The 20,240-nt window shown below is 42.5% G+C and overlaps 3 long non-coding RNA genes across 3 annotated transcripts; 1 reads left to right on the top strand and 2 right to left on the bottom strand.

The window, feature by feature from the left end:
• Nucleotides 1-3,767: 3,767 nt before the first annotated feature.
• LOC111270724 (uncharacterized) lies at nt 3,768-9,528 on the top strand. Its single transcript, XR_002686438.2, has 3 exons — nt 3,768-4,391; nt 5,769-7,376; nt 8,779-9,528. It is a non-coding gene; the product is annotated as an uncharacterized LOC111270724 (long non-coding RNA).
• Nucleotides 4,501-5,989, bottom strand: LOC111270725 (uncharacterized). The gene is made up of 2 exons (XR_002686439.2): nt 5,900-5,989; nt 4,501-5,163 (listed from the first exon to the last, which is right to left on the bottom strand). It is a non-coding gene; the product is annotated as an uncharacterized LOC111270725 (long non-coding RNA).
• An 8,613-nt stretch (nt 9,529-18,141) lies between the features above and the next one.
• Nucleotides 18,142-19,754, bottom strand: LOC111270723 (uncharacterized). The gene is made up of 2 exons (XR_002686437.2): nt 19,034-19,754; nt 18,142-18,748 (listed from the first exon to the last, which is right to left on the bottom strand). It is a non-coding gene; the product is annotated as an uncharacterized LOC111270723 (long non-coding RNA).
• Between the last annotated feature and the right edge of the window lie 486 nt (nt 19,755-20,240).

Below are 20,240 nucleotides of genomic sequence, written 5' to 3'. Positions count from 1 at the left end.
AGCAAAGGTAAAATTCTCGGTTTTCAAAAAAATAATAATAACACTAAATACATAGCAAATAGCCACAAAAATACATAAGAGGCATTTTCGAAAATTCTACTACATGACAGGTATTGTGTTAAGGAAATCGATTGTACACACATCTTTTTTTCGTATGGCCGTAACACACAGGGTGCTTTGGCTCGCTTATCTGTAGCTTGTTACGCCCGTTTTGAATATATACGTACATATACTCCTTTCGGCAGATGGCCATTCGTGGCCGAAATGGGTCGCTCTCTTTTGCAACTAGCCGACAATTACCCTGAGAGTAATCCTAAAACCTTTTAGAATTCATTTTTGCATTATGTATTGCCAATATTGGCAGGGTCACCAACCGATAATTGACGATCGGGTAACGGTTCGGTGTGTTTATGATTGAGGATTTGTCATTGTGATGTGTTTTAGGAAAGAAACGATTAAATGTGATAGATTCAATATAAATTCGCGGTTGACTTTACTGAAGCCATGTTTCACTGCTATAGGCTAATTTAACTGTTTTGCAAAGCTATTATAAGGCATGATATTCAACAAGAAAAAGTGAAAGCTTTTGCCTTTTCTCGAACTCACCCACAAAAGGCTAAACACTTCGTGTGTATCTAACATCTACATGAAAACACGTACGTGTACGCACAGCTACGCAACATTTCCATCTACGTCACGTTTTGTTTTTCTGCAACTGGGCTAGAAATGGTCAGCCTCTTTTCAATTGAAAGAATTGTCTCGAGCTTCTGACCACGCGCCACTTAGCCGATAAAAATTTGTTTGTCTTATAAAAATCTACTTATTTCTAAACAAAACAGGAAATTGTCACTTCTTTTTGAAACATTGTATACCGTCGGACTAGCAGGTAATCGACACGCGCCCATTTCGTCGGGAAACGACACGACCAGCAGTAACTGCAGCAGCAGCAACAGTACATAAAAAGCACCAGTTTTTCTATTTTCTGCGTGCGTAAACGATGCTCGGTGCATATATATATATATATGTATACGGACGTACAGACAACCATACAGACAGATGCATAATGGTGTGTAAACAACTAGCTGGCCCAGCAACTAAATGAATGAGTGGGAAGCAATTCAGACCTGTTAGGGTCACACCAGCTTAATATGGGGTAGCGGATGCAACCAAAGAAAGAAAAAGGAAAGACGAAGACAAAGAAGAACGAGAAAAAAACGAAAGAGAAGAACAGAGAAGAAAGAAGATGGGGCGGGCAGACGACACAGAATGAAAAACTTTCGATCATCAAATCGTTTGGCAGGCACGTTGTCTTGCCAACCGCCGAGTAGCGGTCTGATTCGCAGCTTTTCGCGGTTGCAGGTCAGATAAGTGCTACGAGTATCCCCTAAGAAACTCAGACCTGTTCGTCAAAGTAAGAATCTACTGCTTTTCTTGGGCTGTCGCTCTAGCTGGCCAGTTGATTGCTTGGTCGCTCGCTAGGGTAGGTGAGTCAGCGGCCGAATAACTTACTAGCAATGCCAGGAAGAAAAGGTCTGGTAGGCCCATCAGCCAACCCTACGAGCAGAACGATGTCCATCCTGGAGATACGAAGACACCTATGTGTAGTAATAGCTCACATCTTACAGAGATACATAGACGACAGATTTTTCATACAAGCGACATAGTCATAGGGCTCTCTTGCGGACGTACAAACTCACATAGAAGCGCATTCGCTAACACAGACATGGACGATTTACACAGATGGGCATACCCGTGCGTCCACCCGCTGTAGACGACCATCTCGAGAAGTGAACCTCAGAACCCGAAATGCTTAAGGCGTTTCGGCAGGCGATCTATGCAGTCACTCAGTCAGTGTTCAACAGTTTGGAGGTTGAGCGCGGTCTTCGGCCTAGGACTGAAATGGCTGTTTCGGGCTGTTGGCCGAGGTCCAGCATGGCCTCTGCCCCCTTTCAAGCTCTCTGCAGATAGATTTACTTAGTTTCTTTCTTCGTGTCATCGTCTTCTTTTTCTTTTTTTGCTTCGCTTTGCCTCAAGCGCTGCCCAGCAACGATACAAACGGGCAGACGGACAGACGCCTTTTCCCCTACTTCACGTGGTACAGCGTCTCTAGCATCGTTTCCATTACGAGCTACAGCCATCACTGCTATTACTAGTACCTCTCCTGTTTTTATTTCATCTATTCATATTACTACATGCTGGTCACTAATCTGCCAAGATCTACCATCGTCATGTATGTCTATTACTAATATATATATATATATATATATATAATTTACAGGTGTTTAGAAAAATACAATTGTATTGTATGGACATATGTATACTTCAAGCTTGGTTTGCTCGACCGGGTAGACTGCTCAATGATGGTACTGCAGTGTATGACTCCCCATGGTACCTGAGGCCTCTTGCACTATCTCTGTCCTACAATTTAGATAACTATGTGACGATTCGTTCTTTCCGGCCCCTTCCAGACGTCTTTGATTATAGCTCGCGTATTATAAAAGTTAGGATCGATCTGCCTCGTCCTTTTCTCCGTTGTGCTTATGAACCCCGAATAAGCAGGGATGGTGGGGGCCTAGATCCCCTGTAGATCGCGGTATGTCGTTTAGAAAATACACGTATGTGTATGCAACGACCAGCGGTGCCAGGCTCATGGCGGGCTTTCAAAAAAGGGACATTTGACTCGATCAAATTTTTCAAGCTGCTCCGATAAGAAGAGTTCGTAAACAATTTCAATTCCGTAAGAAGTTGTCTGGGCTACCTTTATTCCGAACAAGGCCAGCGCCGTACGGAGGGCAAATCTTCGCGAAAGGCGTATCTATTCCCGCACTAGCAACCAACGCTCACCGCACTCTGCCCGTAATGTGCCCGTAATGTGTGAGCTATTTGTCTCTATACTGCGACCACAGCTATAACCACTACAGACATTACTAATACGTCTCCTGTTGCTATTTAATGTAAACACGTCACTAAATAGAAGTCACCAATCAAGCACGATCTACCATCTTGGTAGATGTTTGTGACGGACGATGTCGCCGCTTACCGCCGCTTGGTCCCTACCCCTGGTCTCTACCTCTGGTCTCTTCACTAGCGTTTCTGACCTTCTTAGCGTGGCTAGCGTGCGCTAGCATCTCTGTCCCTTCCCAGGCCACCCAGCCGCTGCGGTGGCAGCCCGTCGTCACCGATGTCGGCGATGCGAAAGCGGCGGCGCTGGCCATATTGCTGGTGTGCGGGCAGTTCTATTACAGCTATTGCTGATGTTGCTGCTGGTAGAGCTAGCCATTGATGGCCCCAGAGCCCGACCCAATAGTTAGTCAGTTGTTCGGCGCCAGCGCGGTTTCCTTCTACGGAGGAGCTGTTGCGCGCGCGGGCCGCGCCCGGACACCCAACCGCGACTACTACTATTACTAGCCAACACCACAACTAGCACTGCGCCACCGAGCGACCAGCTCGACCCGAACCCGAATAACCCGAACCTGGTATGGGCTGGACGGGATAATTCTGCCGGGGTGGCTGGGCTGCTTAAGCACTGCCGTTCAACCGACGCACAAACGATCTTCCCGAAACAAACCGGCCACAGGGATCTCGAGCTGCTGCTGTTGCTAATGATGATGATCTTTGAGCGGCTGCTGGGCTCATCGTGTCGCTGGTTCTAATCAGGCAGTCAGCTGGTTTGATCGGCCGCTGCAAGTAGCCGGAGAGAGGGCGAACGTAGCTGCACTCGCCACTGTCTTTAAGGCCCACTGGACGTCTCTCAGGCCTCTGGCCAGCGATGCGCGCACAAGTAGCCGATTCGTCGGTGGCTTGACATAAACCGCCGCGATGCTACAACACCATCAGTATGCCGTCTCGTTGGGTCATTTCACTGTTTCCCGTGACGAACTTGCCGAATCTTAAAGGCCTGGTCAGTTTTACAGCGAAAGACCAATCGCTGCTAACGAGGCAAGCAAAAAAAGCGATCACTGGCTTCTACTGCTTTCCCCCATAGCAATGACGAGACTACGGTTTGCACATCTGTTCACCCCCCTCCCCCCCGCCTGACTCATTTGGCAATATTATCAGAGCGTGCTACTTGGTGACCTCGCTCCGTATATATTGTACCACCCTTCTACGGCGGTGCGTGTATTTATTTGTAAAAGCAGTACATCCGGACGTGTAGGCAGTTGTTGACGTCATCTTCAATGCAAATCAGGCTCCGTGATTAAACGAACGAAAAGCTAAACTACGGAACTGAAGAACCATCCGTTTGCACAGATGAATTTCTCTACGCTATTATCAGTTATTTGCTGCGATCGACTGCCAGCCGTCACCCACTATTGACCCCCTACTCCACCAGTGTGACCATCAATCAAAAAACCGTGGCGAAGTTCTTCTATCTTCAAGCAAAATATCCGGTAAGAGCTTTTAAGAATAATGTCACACAACAATGCATGACCGAATGCAAAATACAAACGGTTTGTTTTACGAAACACTACCAAAGACTTATAATTAATAGGCATCGAATACATGAAATGTTTACGAATGTAGCCTTTATTCGGCCACACCGAATCTACAGGATAGATTGTGTTATGCTATTTGTTTAAAATATTACATTCCTTAGGCATACCACCCCGTTCTTCAAATCTTCATATTTCTTTCATTTATCTAATATTATCATATGAGGGACGTAAGTAAATACATCTTTCCAGTCGATCCGGTCACGTTTTCTTCAATTGTTGTGCCGACTTCCATTGTATGCAAAGAGTAACATATCTACGTTCTGAGATTTTACATTAAGCAGATGCAATTTGCCAATAGTTTTCTTATATTGCAACGACTCTGTTTGATCCAAGTTATGCTTCCGAACTAGTTTCAAACCCGTTTCCCATTTTGTCCTATCAATCCACGATAGCTAAGCCTGGCGCGTAAAGGAAGCTTCGTGCAATGCGTGCTTCATAGACACGCATCGCATTGAGCCATGATGAAGCCGATCATCTGAATCGCTCGATAGTTGTCCACAGCAATACAAACACTAATATAAAAGATCGCATTTAAATGCTTCTCTCTCTAGTGTGGTGTAACGTATTTGTCAAGTAACTTTTACTCGAAGCGTAGACGTAGACGCACTTTGTTCTGTGTCGGAGGGCCGCTGTTAGAAGCGAAGTTTAAATTTTACGTAACTTAGACCTTAAGTGAAACGCACAACGAGAGCAACTCCATTAGTTAATGTCTATTACTCGAATCTAGTTAAAATATTTGAGCTGTCAAACTGAGCGTTTTTCTTAATTCACTAAAACATTCACCAGATCACTAGAGCTCCATTGGACTTCATTCATTGGTTGTCGACGACCCCCATATTCACTACTTCGTGCGTAGCACATTTAATGTCAACACCGAGAACAATATGCGTGACGGCTGAGGCCGTCAAACTTGGACCCTCATATTATTTCATTGAGTACGGAGAATTACGTTCCTTATAATATTCCCGTTTATATATTTACGTATAGCAAGCGTCAGGTCGTTTCTGGTTCGAACGACAAACGAATTGTAATTTGGGGACTTTCGGAATGTCACAATTTCACGGCTTTTTTTTTGTACTATCTTGTACAAATGTATTCTTTTTTTTTTGCTAATTATATCTGTGTCGACTAAGCACCGCTGGACGATCCTATACGCTTTTGGTTTTTCGAGATCCTCCACGAGATATTCAATGTCATCTGTAATTTCTTGTATTGAACACTATACATTGACGTCTGTTACTGCTGTTTTGGTTTTTTGGTGCTTGATGACAGTGTTGTTACAACGCGCGGATGCAGCAGCCATGTTGAGACCTGGCGACGATATATCCGTCCGAGTGTTCGCTTGTTATAGAAGAACTTAGGGTAATAGCGTGCTAGTTTTCCATACAACGTCACGTACTTACGTAGTCATGGCAGTAGGATAAGATCGGCCGCGGTACATGCAATTGACATAAACTGACCATCGGTCCACGGTCGACTCACACCTAGCGAACAGCTGTCTATCGCCTATAGATTCGTTTTGCGACGAACTCAGGACAGTGTACAACCGCGTCATAATAGCTACTTTGGCCTTTGCTACCATTGCCTCTACGGCCACTGTGTCTACCGCGGCTGTTGATGATGATGGTGAGATGTTCTCCTCGCCATCAGATATTGTTCTCTGCCGGCGAAGTCGTAGCAGTTAAAAGAGCAGCCACAGTACAGCGTGTGTAACGGCGGCGGCGGCGGCCAAGTCGCATGTACACGAGCAGTTACTGGCTGTTATTTTCAGAGTAGAGTTATTCGGATTTGCGGGGCTGCTGATCTTCGCTTGTGACTGACTGCTTTGCGTCAAAGATCGCCCTCTCCAACCGCCCCCGAGCCGAGGCCAATTCTGGCGCGAGACGCGATCTGCGTGGGGCGAGATTCACGCCAAAAAGAGAAGACACCGAGAAAATGGCGTGGCGCTCACCGACGGACGGACAGACAGACGGACGGACGGACGGACGGACGAACGGATGGATGGATGGACGACGAATGACTGGGGACAGGCAAATAAGTACGCAACCCAAAAAGTCAGTTCACCAAATCCACACGCTCAGACACACACACACACACCGAGTGCTCAGACTTGGTAAAAAGTTACGGTGGCGGGAGTAGCACAGCAAAGCATTACCGAACTCGTTATAAACGAGAGAGCAGTTCGCCCTATGTCTGCAAGTGAGCGACCTTCGTGTACTACCGCGATGGCAACGGATAATAGAAGGTCTAAATGAGCCAAAATTGTCTCCCACATTCGGCTCTAGCACGCGTATGTCGATGGATGTCTGTCAGCTTAGGCACTCTTCTCGTCGATGAAGGCTATTGATGCGGTTGCGGCTTCAACACTAGAAAAACTATTTTAACAAGGAGTAAGAGCGCGCTAACGCGTCGACTCCTATCGGGTACATCTATATTATAGCTGACCCCTTATTGCCTCTGAGTTTCGAGATCGTCATGGAACGTGATAGCGCAAGCAAAGACGAATCGGGCAAGTGTTTTTTTCTCAATACCACCAACCTGGGAAGCGCTGAAGTATCATTTGGTGTTGCTGGACCTATGCGAAGCCTTTGATTTATTCCTAGCTCGCAAAAACGACGACTTCTGACAACCTAAAAAAGATAGTCTTCAGCAATATTTTGGGATGAACAGGAAATTCTGACCCTCGGAACGATTAACAAAGAAAGAGACATCAAGCTAGACAGCCTGACGTCACTGATACGGGACCGGTAACCGAACAGACCCCTTCATCATCACCATTAATAGTGCAAAATGTTAAAAAGGAAGTGCAGTGAGATGGACGCACGCCGATGTATTTTCTGTCAGCACCTGTCTAAGGATCAGAAGGCCGTCAAGCAACTGGTGAGTAATGCAAAATCATTAGTTAGCCTTAAATATTTTAGCATCAATATAGTTGTCCCTCCGCCTGTTGTGTAAATAGTGATCTATTGATTCATTCTCTTGATACAAGGCTTCATCTAACAAACTATAGTCTACCCTATACGATGAGTGATAGATAGACCCGGTCTGTGTATACGTATCGTCGCATTAGTTCACCTGTCTTAATCGTCTCACAATCAGAATTATCAGAGTTCCTGAATGGACGTAAGTCTCTGGTAGTTCTAACATGATACGTATGCAATAGACGGCCTGCGTAGTAGCCGATCATTCTGTCTGGTCAATGAACGATTCAATGCAATTTTTGATACTGCCCATTTTTGTTCGGGTGCGACCTCAGCGACAGCGGTAAATACGCTTATATCTTGAATCATGAGCGGGTATTAAAAGCTTTGGCCGCATGTAATAGAACTGACGGCCTCTAGCGTAAAAAATAGCGCTCGATTTAGTTGCCATGAAAAAAATCCCTGCGTGGGTTTCGGTTGACTATGAGCCATAGAAGGCACCCGTTTATCGACTATAACGGCCTATTTATATCGCTCCGTGCAACACAATGTAGATTATGATTTCTGCCTGCGTTCTCCGAGTGAGCAGGAAAACCTGTTTGTGTCCACATATCCCTTGAGCGCCGTTTCATCGCGAGGCGATCGACCCGTTTACTTCATAATAATCGTTGTAATTAACTTATATCTTGTTCCACTTGTTCCAGCACACACCCAAACTAAAGTCTATAGAAGAGAAATCAATTAACTCTATGCTATTATTAATTGTTAGTTCAGCATACACGCTAGTTTTAACTGATCACAGGTCTGAACCGAGTCGTCAGACATTTTCATTCGAATCTCCTCTAATCCAGTTTGCCGCATAATTCTACCCCGTTTGGTTCTCTAGCCGCAGAAAAGGTGCTAACTAAGATATCAGTTGTACACTGGATAGAAAAAAGAAAAAAACTAGATATAGCCGTTAGCCTGCCTATTATTAGTAGGTCCAAGAGAACAAGTAACAATAAACGATCACCTATTAAGAACATTGTTTTCTTTCTGCACATGCCGTATTCGCTACATATTTAAAAAAATCAAATAATGTGCTATAAAATGTAGCTATATGCCACCGAGCCAACGGCCCCGTCATTGTGACGAAAGGCAAAAAGCACTTGAGCCTCAATAGTGTAATACTCATGTAACAACACCTGTGTGTTTCAATAAGACAGAATCCATGTATAAATATACCGTACATGCAAATGCATAACATTCTGCTGGTGGCAACGGTGCGGTTATGACAGTGACACGCCGCGGAAGGTATGACTGTCACTCTACTCTCTCTCTCTCTCTCTCTCTCTCTCTCTCTCTTTGTATCTGTTAAGCAGCGAGTTTTGTTTTTTCATACAAACATCATCGTCAACCGGACGCGTCAGCCGTGCGACATGAAATGATCAGACAATGTTGAGTTGTTGTTGTTGTTGTTCTACCAGGTTCGACTTATGACGCGTGCCAGCCGCAAGTGAATCAGCCTGGCGCGTCGCGACAACGTTTTCCGCGAAAGCTGCTCCAAAATTTAGCTGTACTAATCGTGGTAGTTGGTAGGGGAAGTAGCGAGCGACTCAGTCGTTTGGTGTCGGCGATGTGTTTTACTAGACGCTCCCTAGCAGTCTCCCAGTCGGTTGCCTATGTCTTCCGCTGGTTTCGGCATTTCTGTTTCCGATGTGTTGTTGTCTCGGCGGCAACAACAACAACAACAGCATTGTCGTCGTCATCGTTATCATCACGAAGAACAGCAGGGGAAGCAACGTCAGCAATACTGGAACGCCGACAGCGCCGTTGATGACATCTCCTTATGCGGAGGTCTTCTCGGAGGCGGCGCCCTGGAGCGGAGCCGCTCGAAGTCAGTCACTTTCGATGCCACCGGTGTTATTATCATCGGTCGTAGCTACCGATGCGACGGTGACCACTACTGAATCAACTGGTAGCACCGTTTTAGCAAGTTAACTTGTTTTTTTTTCTAGATTGACGTCTCGTTAGATCATCTTGTAACCTATAGTTTGTATACGTAAATTGCCATGAACTAAATAAATCAAGGCCAATTGCTCGAATCGATAGAAGAGAAATAGTGCCATTTACTTATTTCTTTGCTAAATAAAACCACGGTTTGGAAAAGTATACAAACTGGATATAAACATATGCAATTACAGCCCCTGCTGGAGCAACTCTACGAACTGTGATATCTTGACAACGCTATAGTACGTACGTTTAATAATATACTACTAAATATGGAGGTGGCTTTTGCGTAGGCGGGAAAGACACCGCTACGGCAGAAGATACAGAACGAAATTATCAGCAGAGCTTAACTATGTGTGAATATGGCAGCGTAGACGAACGAGCGCGTGTACGTGATGGCTTTATTTTTTTTTTTAGCCGACATGTATAACTGTTGCCGACCGCACGACAACGTACGTAATTTATCCTAATATATAAACATAACATAAAGTTACGAGCCGCTAGATGCAGTATAAAAGGGAAACATTTCAGCTACTGTAACATCTATGACGTAAATATACAACTAGCTTTTTTCTATAATATTTTACTGTTTGACTCGGACGTCAGATCTAATGATATATTATAGGTAGAGAATCTGGCTGATAGGACGCTAGCAATGCAACGCCTAGACCCGTCATCCGGTTAAGGGCTGGCTGCTTAAGCTGAAAGCTGACTTTCGTTTCTGACCAATTAAATTTACGGACGGATGGATGGATGGATGGATGCATGCATCGAAAAAAATCTGGCCATGTTTCAATAACGGGAATGAATGAAATTGTATAGTGTTAGGCTGTGATTTCATATCTACACAATTATCCTAACTGTACTAATACGGTGTATCGGCTCGATAGAAATCACTGCACAAGTTATCTTAACCAACTTGCAACTGCTGCGCGAACGGCAGTTGCAGTAAAAAAAAAAAACAACCAACGCTGTCGCCCTGTAACTAGCACTAACTTCCAGCTAGTACACTTACATGAATCAGTTTCCATTGTGCGAAAGTAGGGTTTTGTTCTGTTCTAGTTCGGAACGATGCTATAGTAATACATATTTTGCATTTAAAAACAATTACGACACACACACACACACACACATGATCATTGTGCAGAATAGTTTTTCAATTACGGCGATTCTCGTAACGTAGCGAAACGGATGTTATATTCTTTCCCTCAGCCTTTCTAATGGCGTCTTGAACTTGAAACCAAAACGACGAACAAGCTACTGATTATTGCACGGTCTTTTGGGTAGTGTTTTCTTCAGGTAGAACTCGAACGATCACCCCCATTCGCATTGCTTCAGACCCCTTGGATTTCGCCGCAATTTACTCTTTTTCGGACATGCCCTGGAAACAGGCCAGTAATCATCTGTCCCCCTCGTCCCCGTTTAACTCCCCCGCCATAACGTTAAATGTTCCCTCACATCTAAATAGGGATGAGCTGGCACTCTGACGACTGCAGTGCGCTAAGAACCGTGCTACGTCGACAACAACGTGTTTTGATGTTTGTTAACGACAGCTCATTGGGCCTTTTCTACCTTGCAGGGTTGGCGGTCCGTCGGCTTCGAAGACAGGCGAGCAGACGGGCGATGGCGAAGGGCGCGGAGTTTGCCCCCATGCTCGCTGCTGCATTTAATAGTGATGTCTTTCGTTGTAGAGGTAGACCGATGGCCGGTCGGAACGGGACGCAACTGTTTGGGGACAACTCTTCGACCGCGGGTTTTCGTAGCTATGTGCCGTGAGGCTGAACCATAACTAAAGCGGTGTGCGTGTGTGGTGTTGAGCGACGGCACAGGGCACCCAGAGTTCGGCCGCAAGCGGCAGTAGAGAGCCGGCGACAAGAAGTGAGAACGCCCCCTATATTGCTTGTGCCCAATGACCTAACCTGTGATAGACCGAGCGATCATTTTGTGTCAGCCTTTCCGAGGGTTTCAGCTAACAGGACGACGTGGACTAGATTGTACAGAGAGTTAGAGAGAGAGAGAGAGAGAGAGAGAGAGAGAGAAAATTCATTGGTTTGTTTTTGTTACTTGGTAAAAAATATGGTTTCGAAGTCTGTCTAGTGTAGTAGGAAAGAAGACGTAACGTGAATAGCGTGTGGTCGTAAAGTCTTAGTCAGGTGCGTGAACAGTTATTATTATGTAGCAGCCGTGTTACGATATCGCATTCGAAAGGCTGTAAGCACTATAGAGCAGCAAGGATAATCGAAGGTAAATTTGTATATCGTAAGTAAAATGGAAATTCCGATGTTAACAACTCAGCTGGTAGCTGGTAATTAAGATGTTTGTTTTGCTGTTAGGTGTGACACAAGGTGTACCCATTGCCATAGGCGAATATTTGTTAGGGCCGTAATTTGTCGCCCCGAGTCAAACTTTTATGGGTCCAGCATATAGTGTCTTGGCTCAAATCTAAGTACGATAAAGGTTGCATGCAGAAGGTGAATGCAGAATGCTTGACATTGCGTTATAAGCGTGTCCTTGAGAAGGACACTGGATAAAAACTTAGGTGCCTCTCCCCGACACAAAAAAGCTCCTTTAGCTGCCTGAAGCTTTACAGCTATAGTAGGACATACCAAATAGGGCGTGCTATAACTCTCGGTGCAATCATATGTACTTCTGAACTCCGCCTTTTCACTTAGAACCGTCACTCTGTCACTCTAACCAACTTCAGCAATGGTCTCCTGTTCCTTACCTTGAGCTTCAAAGTGTCTCACTCTTTTCAGTTTCTTTTCATGTCTTCATTGCCGTGTTGCTCTCTGATATCAAGACTCGGATGTCTTCTTGTTCTTACGGGCCGACTTAACGATGTAGTCTATTAGCGGATAAACCCGATTTAACAACAATAGATGAGATAACCGCAGAGAAAAACCGAACGAGCAGGACCCTATAAAAGGTTGCATAAGGTTGCCATGGGGCAAAGGACACGACGCTCAAACTTTGCTCGGCGATTGAATAGTGCTTTCTATGCGCACTGTTTAAATGGCTTCCGGCCACTTATTCGTCGCAACCCACTACCTGAGGTCCTAGGAAAGCCGGACCCAAAATTCCGACAAACGACAGACGAAAGTAATGCTCGGCCAACATGATTGTCTAACTAAAACCGGACAAGCTCGTACGGGTTAAAGCACGTGCACGGAAAGTTGGCTTTCCTATCTTTCTTCTTCATGCTTCCTTTTACTTTCGCTTAAAGTCATATGTGCCCTATACACTCGCCGCATAAGTCGATTCTTCATACTCACTGCTGCATATTGCCCAACTACCACTACGGCAGTTGCTATCACTCACTAGTGGCAATCAGTGCTGGTAAACGCGTAGTCTTTGAGTTAACCTCCTCGCATGCACTCGCACAGACACATATTATATATGTATATATGTGGCAGAGTCAGAACCCTAAAACCTAATCTGACCATTTAGGGAGGCTACCAACAAACAAACAGGCAGATAGGCGAACGCTCTTAAGCTCGTCACATACTACCGGTAGATTTTACCGTTGACGGCGTTCGATCGAGTAGGCTGTGTGTATCATATGGATGTAGTAAAGCGAAGACTGAGGAAGCGTATATTACCACATTTAGTGATAACAGGGCCAGTTGAACCGATGAGAGAAATACGAAAGGCAATGTTGGCTTAAGAACAGGAAGAAAATAGTAAAAATTCGTTCATACTTTTGTGTGTGTGTGTGAAACATTTTCGTTTCTATTTAGCGTGGAAGCATAGCCATGAACACCATCGCCATTTTCAGCTTGGCGACAACTATCTTTTCAGCAATAGCTTCAATGGCAACAATGGCAACGAGGCTACATCTTACTTGATAGCGTTAGATTGAATCTGATTTCTAATACTGTCAGGTAAAGATGTCGAACTTCTGCCCATTCAACGAATGCTATCAATTAATAGCAACAGTGTTGAAAGTTGTAGTATACCCTAACGATATGCGACATCATAGGGCAGGCGATTTCAGCCAAAACCGGTGAGTATATGTAGCCGCTATTAACATGAAGTGACTAGGTAGAATACTAGTTAAAACAATCTATACGTTATAGCTCAACAGACTCATACACATCTCCATAGAACCATGAACTTATAATATGCATCACCAAGAAACTGCCTTCCCTGAAAAAGAGTACATCATACAGGCACTTCAGAGACGATATTGAGATACCGTTGAATACCAAACAAGATTAATACTAATTTCGACTTCGACCGAAGTTACGCAGAGCTACACAGACTTTATCTGAAAAAGCCGCAAACAAGCCAACATACACGTACTAATATAACTTCACATATTTACTACCGTTACATATTTCTGCAAATATAAATAAATGCTTGTTCCATTAAAAGTACCATTAGTTTTTGTTGTTCAACCTACCGTACCTATACATTTTATTTAGCTTACATATTTATCTATAAGATAGGGACGCCTATCACGAAGTTCCTATTACGCGCACGTACTTAGAGGTTTCGCACGTTGCACAGTGGCTCAAAAGCCGCTCTGTGAGAAATACTAGGATGTACCTCGTATAGGCACATATGCAAACTGAAAAAGGTTACCAACAGATCTGTATGCTCTGAAGGTCTCGTAAAAGCGCGTAACAGAAATAAACATAAATGCATGAATGAAAAACAATAGATTATAAAAAAAATACAGTATTTGCTTTTTACAGAACGCAGACACAGTTCGTAGTTTCATAAGCTATCTGCCTGATCCCAACAGAATTAGGTTCATTTTTAACAGTATCTCAGTATGCTCGTTGTGGCCTCAGGGCTCACTTCGTTGGTGACAAGGAACTTCTTCAGATAACTTTTTTTTTCTAGCTGAAATTCAGAAAACGTATGATAAAATTAATGCTTTGATTTGTATGTACAAAGATACATGGTGAGAGTTTTCGTGCAAATGGATCGTAGTCTATATAGACAGAAGTTTCGGAAATTTACTTACATAAAGTAAGTTAACGCTAAGTAGCTTTGATAATTTTTTAATGTTAGAAGAACTAGTGTATATCAAGTGCATTTGAGCCTGAGTGTGACAAGTTTCAGTATTTTATTATAATTTTTGCCATGTTGACTTTTAATAAAATGGACGGAGTTCAGTTTTAGGTAAATAAAGTTACAGCAAGTAAAGAGCTCATATAGTCGAAATTTTAGCTGCTGCTACAAGCAGAATTAACTGAATATCGAAAACGATTATTTTTAAAAACTTTAAATTACACATTCAATGCGATTTTCTAATATACAACTACAAATGCTGCTTCAATGTACGTCCTATCAGTATTAAACAGAGGCTTAACAAAAAATAGAGCCATGATCCTAAAAATACGGAGGAAATTTATAAGAAAAGTCGCCTGCTGGTGTACCGTTAGAACGCACGGCGTAGATTATGGCTATATATTTCAATTAATGAAGCGATAGGAAAAAGCTTAAGCGAACGTACTTAGACGACGACAGAGCGGAACGTTTCTCTAATAAGTTAACAAATATTAGCGATGAAGAGATCCAAGCAAAAACTATTGTGAGACGCGCAATAGTCAACGGTATCTTTGCGTGGCGTGCGAGCCACAACACTGGCCATTAATCTGTGATATTTCTGTACCCCTCCATCGAATAGCAATGAAACGTATTGGGCCCATCAGCCTTTCAGCGAAAAAAACTAAAATTGAACCTGTTTTTCAAACAGCTTATTCATCTTCTACAATGCATCCGTTGCGGATTTCCTAAAGATATTTCCTTATCGGCAATCTGTGCATAGTTTTTAAAAACGAAGACCTATATATATACGCATGTCTCATATCATCTACCTTGAGAGAAATACACTCGATATCTATAGCATTTAATTTTGTAGACCCAAAATACCGATTTGTTATCCATTTTGATTTTGCAACGCACAACTCACGATGCAGGCGATTCTATCACTGCTACGTATATCTGAAGCGAATTGTCGAAAAATATCCTACGGATGAGCGGCGACGTACAGGCTATAATCCGTTTTTTGCCAACTATTCCTTGGAGGCGTAACGTCCAGACGGGATAACGTTGAATTTCCTAAATGCCCATCGACAATATAGCACTACGTAAACCCTGATGAACCGATATGCGCAAAAGTAAGTTGTATAAATTTGTACCCTACCACGTCTGACTTTTGGATTTGAATTCTATGTTTAATTTCCTTATTTTTTTCGTTCATAGACAGGTCTAAGATGGATGAATTTTTTTATAAGTACATCTTGCCGATGGTCTTCGCAAAAGATCCGTCGTTTTTCCACATGCAGATCTCTTTACGTCGGCACTGAAAAACATATGGAGCTAAAAATATGTACCAGCAAAACAGTATTGTCTATTTTACAAACTATGAGCTATTATTACTATGACGGACAACGAATTATACTATTAACGATTTGCTGACGATGCAGCGTACAAACTCGCGCCGCTTTTTTTTTACTTCGCAAGAGCGAACAAAACACGAAGAGTTTAGGTTATAGGCAGACAAAAGATTTTTCGTGCCATATTTGTATTGTTATTACAATCTATTCTACTGCCTATTTTGTGTTATTATTACTACCTGCTGCCTTACTATCTACAGATTTCAGTAAAGTCATTTTCTATATGAATATATGTTCGAACTGGAAAAAAGGGACTTGCTGGACTTCTATGTACTCCGTAATATACTGTAGCTTACGCATATTACGCGCGAGCCCATAATTGAATGGCTGAGCTAATCAGAGGCTGCCGATGGCTTACCTTTGTGCCTAAGTGCATCCAAATTCAGCTTCTTAACCCATTATGGAATAAATGGATTGTTAGGCAGATGGCTTACCTTTGTGCCTAAGTGCATCCAAATTTAGGTTCTTAACCCATTATGGAATAAATGGATTGTCAGGCCGATGATCGGATACTGACGATGGATCGCCCAAAGCGTTTATCTATTATGGTCCCTTCCATAACGGTCGCGTGCCGCCTCAGTCCTGCAAAGTTTTCATCGCTCTCGCATTTTCGTTCAACTTCGTACTATGTTTGCTTTCCGGTTGTGGAATTATCACGGTCTTGCTCTGTCGACTCCGTACGACGGCCGCTTGCTCTTTGTGCAAGACACGTGCGGTGTTCCTCGGCAGTTAGGCCTCTATTCGACAATAGTAGTCCTTCGCGACCATCCTTGCCTAGCAGCTATCTATTGTGTACATTTTTGACTGTAACAATCTTTTTTCAGTTACATTTTTTTATTCTGGCCGCACAAGAGATTATTTTAGTGTTGGCTTGACAGTTAGATAACTGACTCATCTTCGAGGTCGTTTGATTAAGCACGGAATCGAAATCACTAGCGAGCAACGTTCAATTAAAATTGTTTAATATATATATTTTTTTGCTTCTTCATTCAAATAATATGGTCAATTGGAAATCATGTTGGCGCAAGTTGGGTATGTAGACCGCATGAAAGGTCTGCAGGAGGAGCAATTTTACTATGACAGGGGTATGGTGACTGTCTGATAACGCCATTTCTTGGACCGACTTGGGTTCCAAATGATACTTTTGTCATAACAAGGCTAATATGCGTCATGATTCATTGGCCACAGGAAATATATAAAATAATTTAATATCTCTAAGATTCCAAAGTTCAAAGATCTCTAAGATTTCAAAGATAGTTCAAAAGCTGGATTGACGATAACTTATTTTGTCAGTAGATATATGCCCATTTCGGCTGGCAATTTCAAATTGTTCCCTAGGGAGACTTAATTAAAAAAAATTAAATTAAAAAAAAAAAACTAAATGACAGTCTACAAGAAGTATGACGTGTACCGAACCTTCTGTACTAACAATTGCTTATATCGGAGAGATACGTTTTCATCACGACCGATCTCTTCACGGCACACCATTCAGCAAGGCTTGTCCAGTAAGCGATTCTCCATAGAGTGCTTCCCTAACTTAAAACATGTTTGGTACGTTTCAGTGTCGACACGCGGGACGTACACTCCACAGTTTCGTACATCAGACACCGCAGCGAATGTCAACAACAATAATCTCGAGTAATCATTAATGAAATTAAAAATTACACAAGGTTATTGGGACCTATTCTGGGACTATATGCCGGCTCCCTGTTTGGTTCAAGCAGAGTATTGCTCTGTGATGTGAAGCATGAGTCTGCTTTCCTAGTAGAATATTTTCTTTGAGAATTCACAGTAATTCAGGTTTGAATCTGATGACTTTACCTTACGCCTTACTTGTTTCGGCCGTGTTGAGCGCTATCGAGGTCTGCAACGACCTTCTTCAATGCAATATCGAACGAGCTATGCTCCATCAAAAGTATAAGGTAATGCATGTAAATGCATACATTCACTATATCTTCTGCTGCCAGCACAAACTGAAGATGAATGGCCAATTTTGAAAAAACTTTCGTCTGACTCGACTTTCAACGAAATATGTTAACGAGCACTATGCTCTTTAAAGTTATTAGAGAAGGTCGATACGAGAACTTATAGTGATGACCTTATGGCTTCGTAGATTTCACCTCAGATCGGTAATTTCTAAAAGTCATTCAGGAACATCTTGACTATGAATCCTGAAAGCTATGCTTGGCACAATATAAATACTGTTGAATGAATCGTAAAGTAGATTCGATGGGCTAAAAAACCCAACGTGGGTTCGCTTCCATGGGATGTAATCTAGAGGACAGCATAGTTCCCTCCGAATGTAAGAGTAACAACAAATAGAAGTTATGTTAGAAACTTTTATTCAACCAACATACCTTCACCTGTTAATCACGAATACAAATAACAATCGTAATCTCCGGGCATCTGTTGTACTGCCATTGATCCATTGTGTCTGTTGCTTTACATTTGGCTACAATGACTTGAATGGGAAGTCAAATGATTTATAGTTCATTAACTGGCATACAAGATTATTGTATGGATATGTGTTAAAGATAACCTATTCGGTTCCTTGCCGCCATGTTGGCTGCAGTACGCCGATGTTTGTCACCTGTCAGGATTTTATGGTAGCGATATCTATGACCGTTGCGGCCAATATTTGCTAATATCAATATTTAAGGGAAAATACTTATGACTGTAAAAGTTCCATAGGAAAAACACATAGCATACGCAAATATACAAGGCCGCTATGGTTACGTTAAAACACTTTATTGGCGCTTATATCGTGTACGTGTGCGCGCTGTTGGATTCGCGCGCACGGAAACTAACGACTCTCGGAATATAGCATTGAGATATCTTACGTTCTCACTTTGAGGATTAACTCAGTACGTACGTATATCGGTGAAGAGAACCAATGCTGACTTCCGAACGAAACTATGGCCCCTAAAATTACCTGTATTTAGGACATAAAACGTAGTACCTATTATTTTAAAATAATATTCCGCCGACGATGTACTAATGAAAGGTAGCATTTCTACTTGGTGCAATTGTTATTGCTGCGACTATTTTCAGAGAAATAAAAAAAAAAGAAAGCGATTTTAATACTATTGATGATGACCTTTCATTGGCAAGTTTAAACTAAAAACTCAACAAAGGATATCATTCACAAGCTATTTTATAATGCGAAAACGGAAATTCGTTCATTCCTTGACATTTGATTAAGATAAGTAACTCATACTTGCGGATAACTTCAGGATAGTCTCTAAGTAATACGTAAATCCACCGTGGCACCAGTGACGAGAAAATTCAGATATTACTGAACTTACGAATGAGCACCTCACTAACTTCACCAATTACAATACTCAGGAATCACCTGTCATTGCAACATACATAGACATGGTGTAAGAGATATTATGTTCATTCGTCCTCGCCAAAAACTTTGTGTCGATAATGGCCTTTAGAGGAGAAATTCAGGAAAAACAGGAAACTGTTGCTTTGCTCCCAACACGTGACTAGGTGCTGGTATTGACAAAAGCATCTGTTGTAACCATGGTGTTGAGTGCATCGGTTGTGTAAATAAATGAAATCTTTGTACATCGAAATATTGATTGGATGTGATCGTTCTATTGATTGCGTCTAATAATCGCGTTTTTTTTAATGGATTACGTTCTAAGTGACGTCAAAGTAAAAAAAAACGTTTTGATTTGCTCCGTCAGGGGAAGATGGCAGGTAGTCGGAAACACAGCGGATCAGAAATTCAATAATGCACAAAATTGCATACGTTTATGGGTTTCGTACTGTATAGGATTTCGGCACAAGCTTTGCATTCTCGGATTGACTTGCTGATAAGCATAATACCTGTAAACTGTTTGCACTAGAGCAGTAATAATATATAAAAGTAATTATAATTCATTGTAATAATTATAATAGATAATTATTCCATATGAATAATTAGATGAGTGAATAGCTAGATATAGAAAACTTGCCATTAGTCCTAGTATCGCACTTGAGTTATAGCATTCGCCACTCTGACAATACGCTTGCTGTCAACACGGATTATAACTGATGAATCTGAGCTGCAAAACATAGTGTCTGACAGAGGGAAAAGTCAACAGTTGTTACATAATTTCAACAGCTGGCTGCCGTGCTGAAGGTCATTGACGAAGTTTGGACGACATGACACATGCATGGCAGCCAATGCTTCATACTTGAGCTGGAACACCTTTAAAGAAGTCGAAAGCTGGAAAAAAGTCTTTTTTTGACAATGGTCAAGAAACGTACTTAACAAGTTTTGTACGTCCGCCTTGCACTACTGTGATAACTATTACAAACGTAGATCACGCCGTCTGAAGTAATGCTTAACGAACTAAGTACTAGGTGTAAAATACAGCCAGCTAAAACGTCAACTCTTATCCCAGTGCTATAAATCTCCACACACACACCGA

This window comes from Varroa jacobsoni, unplaced genomic scaffold, assembly GCF_002532875.2.
Source record: "Varroa jacobsoni isolate VJ856 unplaced genomic scaffold, vjacob_1.0 contig00068, whole genome shotgun sequence".
Lineage (NCBI taxonomy): Eukaryota > Metazoa > Arthropoda > Arachnida > Mesostigmata > Varroidae > Varroa > Varroa jacobsoni.
This window is presented reverse-complemented; position numbering and strand designations above follow the sequence as displayed.